This window comes from Epinephelus moara, chromosome 16, assembly GCF_006386435.1.
Source record: "Epinephelus moara isolate mb chromosome 16, YSFRI_EMoa_1.0, whole genome shotgun sequence".
NCBI classification, from domain to species: domain Eukaryota; kingdom Metazoa; phylum Chordata; class Actinopteri; order Perciformes; family Serranidae; genus Epinephelus; species Epinephelus moara.
In genome coordinates, this window is record NC_065521.1 from 4182612 (window position 1) to 4188970 (window position 6359).

Below are 6359 nucleotides of genomic sequence, written 5' to 3' on the forward strand. Positions count from 1 at the left end.
GTTATCTTTGACTAATGTTTAAATTTGTTTGATGATCTGAAACATTTAAGTGTGGAAAACATGCAAAAAAGTAAGAAATCAGGAAGGGGGCAAACACTTTTTCACACCACTGTATATATATGTGTAGTATGTATATATATATATATATATATATATATATATACTATATATTTATAGTTTATATTTCAAATTGGTTGTTTTATGTCTGTATGTACCAAGGTATGACAATAAATCCTCTCTTCATAAAAGTTAAAATGTTCAATTTTTTTTGAAACTGTTCAGAGAGGAGCTGATTCATCTGTACGATCATTTTGGAGGCAGCAGTTGGTGGTGCTGTTTAATGAAATCGAGTCATACTGACAAGCGTTAAAATAACACAGCCAGCCTTTCCTTCCAAACCTTATTGACCAAAAAACCAAGAAGTGTCTTATCTTACAACCTGACAGTTTCGTGGGTTTTTTGTGTTTAATATACCAGTCAAATGTAGATGCGTGGGGGGTAGTTAGTAATGGGACTTTCCCAATAAAATTGCGTTTTCTTTCTGTGCACGCAAGAGCCGTACAGGGCCCCTGGGTGTGCATCCAGGACGCCTTAACAGAAGATCTGACTATAGGCCTGGCAGAGTCTCTGTTCTGTTTAGTGTGTATGGGCAATGTTGCTCGAGATCAGAGCTGTTAGATAAGTGTAGTGGGGTAAAACACGATACACAGTATTACCCTTAAAATGTCTTCATGGCATTGTGTTCCCTGTTTATGCATGAACCACAGAACTTATCCTTAATTAACTCATTATTGAGGAGAACTCATGCGGAATACCACTGTACTGAGCAATACAAGGAAACCACAGAATCTCCTTCACAGCACACAGCTGCTGTAAGGTACAGTCTTCCAAATCATTTGAACTAAACTGTTGGTGTATTTATTTCTAACCTGTATGATCATCTGACTGCTCAGGTTTCTTGACTCGGCAGACTTCTGAACAATGGCACCTTGTTCTCAGATGTATCTACTAAATCAAAGCTACAGTTAATTACAACTTTGGATTTACTTCTGCAGCCCTTTAGTCATCTGTTTTATTGGATATAGGAGCACTGTACTCACCAAAGTCATTCTTATGGTTTCAAATCCCAGCAATTTTAGCAACATCATTAAAATTATGTCCCAGAAAGAAACATGCGAGGATCCAGACAATACTCTAACTTGTTTTCAGCTATGTTGCCATGTTCAGAGATTTACAGCAATTACATTGACATTGGTGACTATAATGCTGTAATTGCTAATAGAAATGAAAGCCAAAACTAGGAATATTCATCTTTATCCATTTTTATGCAGATGGTACAAACCTGTATGCACATGGCTCATCTCCAACTCAAATTAGGTCTAGGTTACAGTCTGCTTTTCTTCAGACATTTCTGTAGAATCACACACTCATACTGAATGCTTGTGAGGCAAAGTGAACCCATAATTCTATTTTACATCTTCCTGCTATTCATACACACAATGGTAGTGAAATTAAAGCTGTTTAGTCCTCAAGATATCTGGAAACTTGTTTTGATAGTAATGTGGTTTTCAAACCATTAGCACAGTGTGAATATAATAATGGATTCCTGACTTCGTTATAAGGATGTTTTCCCATCGAGGACAGGAAAACCAGTGTGCAGTTGACCATCATGTCTATATTTGACCATGGAATGCCCTGATGTACTTAACCACTGTGGCCTGCGTTTTACTGCAGGAGATAAATATTATACACATCGCTGTGTGCTACATGAGAAAGTAGCACCTAGAGGAGAGCTATACATGATTTTGTTTATAAATGTGTCTTCGAAACAAGATCGCTTTCATGCTTGTATTTTTTATTTTTTATTTTTTTAAAAGATATTTTTTGGGCCATTTTGCCTTTAATGGACAGGACAGGTAAGCGTGAAGGGGGGAGAGAGAGAGGGGATGACATGCAGCAAAGGGCCACAGGCTGGATTCAAACCCGGGCCACTGCGGCAACAGCCTTGTACACGGGGCGCCTGCTCTACCACTAAGCCACCGACGCCCCCCATGCTTGTATTTTTATTGGTCATACCACCTGTGTTGATTAAAACCAGATCTGACACTCTACCCTAAAATGACAGCAATGACAATGGTGTTATTTGAAAAAATAAAGCGTTCTATTTCTATTTTTGTTTGGGGACTGGGAAGTAAGATACATGTTTTTTTGATTGCAAACAATATTGTAATGTTGTCCTGTATACCCATGAGGGTTGGGCACATTTGTGTGCATGATCAATACGTTCTCATCCCAAGTCGTCATGTATCCCCGCTTTGTTAGTGACCTTTCATGTCTACATATTACGCACTAGGTATCCTCCTGCATCTGCCGTTGACATTCCGGGACGCCGCTACCAGTGCTGGGACAACAACAAAAGCATATGGTTAGGCTTAGAAAAAAACATCATGGTTGGGCTTTATATTCATACAGGACATTAACAGCTGGCTCCAGGGTTTGTTGGATCCATCCACCTCCCCTACCGCTTGCCCTGTAGGGACTTTCCAGCTTCGTATATTATGTCATTACCAGCAGCATATGAACCTGACACCATCCAGCAGTGTATCATACCACTGTGACAGATGTTGTGAGGCTGCATTAGGAGCTGATGTCGCACGCCCACGTTTCATGCAGGTGTCTTCCAGCCATCCAGCAGCATATCAGAAATTATTATTAATTTGTCATTAATTATTTGATGACTTTGGAATGGGAATGGGCTGAATTGCATTGTCTGTTTTCAAAATACACTTCTGTTTTCACAGGAAATGTACAGTTTTTATACAGTTTCTTTCAAAATAAACACATTATGCCAGTACAACACTGCAAATTTACTTCTTTTTTTTTTCAACATTAAACGCATGTGGTTACATTTAGCTAATACACACACCTGGTTGGGTTTAGGAAAAAGGAGGAAAGAACATGGTTTGGCTTTACAATCTAACAGGAAGTGGACACCAGCCTCCCTGGTAAAAGGCGGTGGTTGATGGACCCATGGACTTTTGCCCTCTTAACTTGCATTGTTGTCTGGCCGCATTGCACCCTGACGCTGTTGGGTGGCGTTACAGAATACCTACCGGCAGTGGATCATGCCAATGTGAAAGAACGGCTAAGCACCGGGATTCAACGACTTCGGACTGAGATCAGGCTGGCAAAACAACAAACCTAGTGAGACTACCTGATTATTTAAGGTTAGAATAAAGATCTCAAACTTGTCAACTTGTCATCTGACTTCTTTATGGTGATGTCACCATGTTCACAGATCTTAGTAATTAACTTGAAACAATGACACAACTATCCTGTAAACAACTGTACTTAGTTATTTTCCACCTCAGCTTTCATGTTGTGAATGAAATTCTCTGTGTGCTGAGCAGATTCAATAGATATCAGTGACCGAAGTGCACCAGCAGTGATAAAGTGGTAACAGCACTACCTTTACAATGAGGCTCAGCAATTCAGTCAAAAAACCACTTTCCTTGTGATTTGAAAGTACCACTTTTGGAGCTTTAATGAAACTTGAATGAAATAGCAGTTTGGAAACTTTCTATAAAATATTTGTTGTAGATTTGATGATTGTCAATGATGAACATCTCATATTTGTTTGAAACTCCTCAGAAATATTATTTCCTGGTGTCAGAATGATTGTTCTGTGTAAACTTGTCATCTCAGTCATTTTCAGTATCAACAACCTCAAATGGTACACCAATACATGTTTGAGGAGGAAGCATTAACAGCAGTAAGCGGGGGGGAAGCCCAGTAACATGCTGTATGACATTCTAACAGGTGTAAACAGCTTGTTCTGAGGTTATTTTTTGTTTTTTCAAAGGTCATCTCACCTAACAGTATGCCACCGAGACATAGCGGAAGCCTGAGTCCTTTCGAATCTCGATTTCTTTTCAAAGGTTTTGCCATTATTATTAACCTCATCAGGTATCCTGTTTTTCAGGACGTTATCAGATGGTCGCTGTACTTTTTTGTGCGTCTCTTTTTCTTTTTATGTAGGGTGTTTTGCAAATATTACAACAGTTACAAATAAGATACAATCATGCACATAAGATGCAGCTTAAAATTCAAGAGCAAAAACACAAATGTAGAGAATTTGATAGAGGTTGGTGCTCTCTGAGAACTTAAAAAAAACGTTTTCCACATAATGCTTTTTCCAATTGCTCATTTTTTTTTAAAGCAAAGTTTCAATATGCAAAACTTGTGATGCAAAGAGCCAAACTGACTGAATCAAATTCTTGCCTATAAACACGAAATGATTTCCTTCCATACAAAGTACAAAACACTGAATCACATCCTCAGACCTCCGAATACACACACCTTATAATAGCACAAGTTAAATGCTTGTTAATAAGCATACATATCACTGAGGCAATGCAACATGTTTCTATTTTACACTGTTGTGCTGAGCAGGATTGCAACATAATACTAATTTTGTCTCAGTTTTTCCCCATTGCTTTGATTACAAGACACAGTGCATCAGTTCAAAAGTTCACACATGCAGTCTGTTAGCGGGGATGAACAAAACAGAACATAAAGTGAACTGAATATTGCAGCCAATCTTACATTTACATCCAGTTGACTGTGATATTCTTCCTTCCCTTACATGAAAAACAACGGTTTGTGTGACAAGTCCAACCCTGGCATGACTGCAGTGCTGTATCACAGGTAAGGTCCATGGTCTTATAAGCCCCTTTTACACTGCCAGATTTTTGGCGAATATTGGGCCGTTTTGCCGGCAAGCTGCGAGCGTTCAGACACACAGAGCCGGACTGGCGAGTTAATCCAAGGTGCCCAATTTTACGCCTCGTAGGGTAGACATATTGGCGAAACCTTTTTGGTTTAAAAAGAACGAGACGCCCTTTGGGCTTTCCTGCAAATTTGCACAATTCCTATTTAAAAAGAGCTATAGTGTGACCTGGTCAGAGGATTGCTGTAGTGTCTGTACATTCTTCAACACCACACTGAAAAACATCTCACTTTCACTAAGGAAGAGGGCTTGACCGTGTTGGATGGGGTAGAGAGTCTTCTAAAATGTTGCACTGCAGTCTGAGGGAACCTCAGATTGTCCAGTAGGACACTAACAAAGGAGGTGTTGTCCCCTCAAAGACTTTCCCACCTCACATCCACAACCCCAACACTGCTGCTGCTTCTCCTGCTTTCTTTGTTTCTATTTCATCAGGAGTCACTTCAGACTGAGTGCAGATCGACCATTGAGGTCACCAAGGTTAGGACCTGGGTATATTTTCCAAGGTGCATACTTAGAAATACACTGCTCAAAAAATGAAGGGAACACTAAATGGTCACAATAACACCAAGTCAGTTCAACTTCAGGGATATCAATCTGTCCATTCATTTGGTGTTGGTATCCGCGAAAAGCTCTCTCACAAACAGACTTTTATCTAGTTTTAAGCCGCTTTTCTATGATGCAGTTTTTGGATCCCTTTTGTTTTTACAATGGTTTCTAACTGGATAAACAACCTCAACAATTGGACGTCTGGTTTGTAATTCTTTATGCTGAGAATCAAGCTGAGCGCACTCTCAAGCAGCCATGACTACTCTTACCTCACCATCCAGCTGTACGAGCTGCAGGGCCGCTGCTAACCATTTGGAGGCCCTAAGCATAATTGGTCTCGGAGACCCAGCCTCCCCCCAACCTAAAAAAAATAAACAAAAAAAACAACGTTCATGACAAAACTTTGCCATTTATATTTTGAACAATTGTGACATCAGATATAAATATGAATATGCAAATGTATATATGAATATGTAATATAAAAATAATAACAGTATGATCATAACATAACAAATTAGCAGCATTACAATATAATAAAATAATAAGAATAACAGCAGGATCACCATAGCTGAACAAAAAAAACTATACACATGAAAAAGGAATAAAAGGAAGTAACAGCATTAAAACAAGCACACACACAAACATGTATCTGAAAGTGCAATCTTTTCTCGGGATGCTGGGGATGCTGGGATTGATGACTGGTTGCTTCACTGCTGGTAGATGGCCGCTCGTCATCTGAACCTTCCTCTTGGCCACGTGCTCCTCTTTGAACATATTTTAGCATTGTCCTGCGTATATTTTAGAAATGCAAAAAAAGAGATTAGAAAAAAAAAGATTAGCAAGAGCTAAATTAAATACGTAAAGATTAGGATTTTCTGATGACAAATAAAAAACTATGTAACACTCTACTCCCTTTTATACCATCTGGCAACGGCTTTCATATCCATTACCTATATTGACCAACTGTTTATAATAGGACAACCACTGCCTCAAAAACTTCATCATATGCATTAGCCTAACCCTC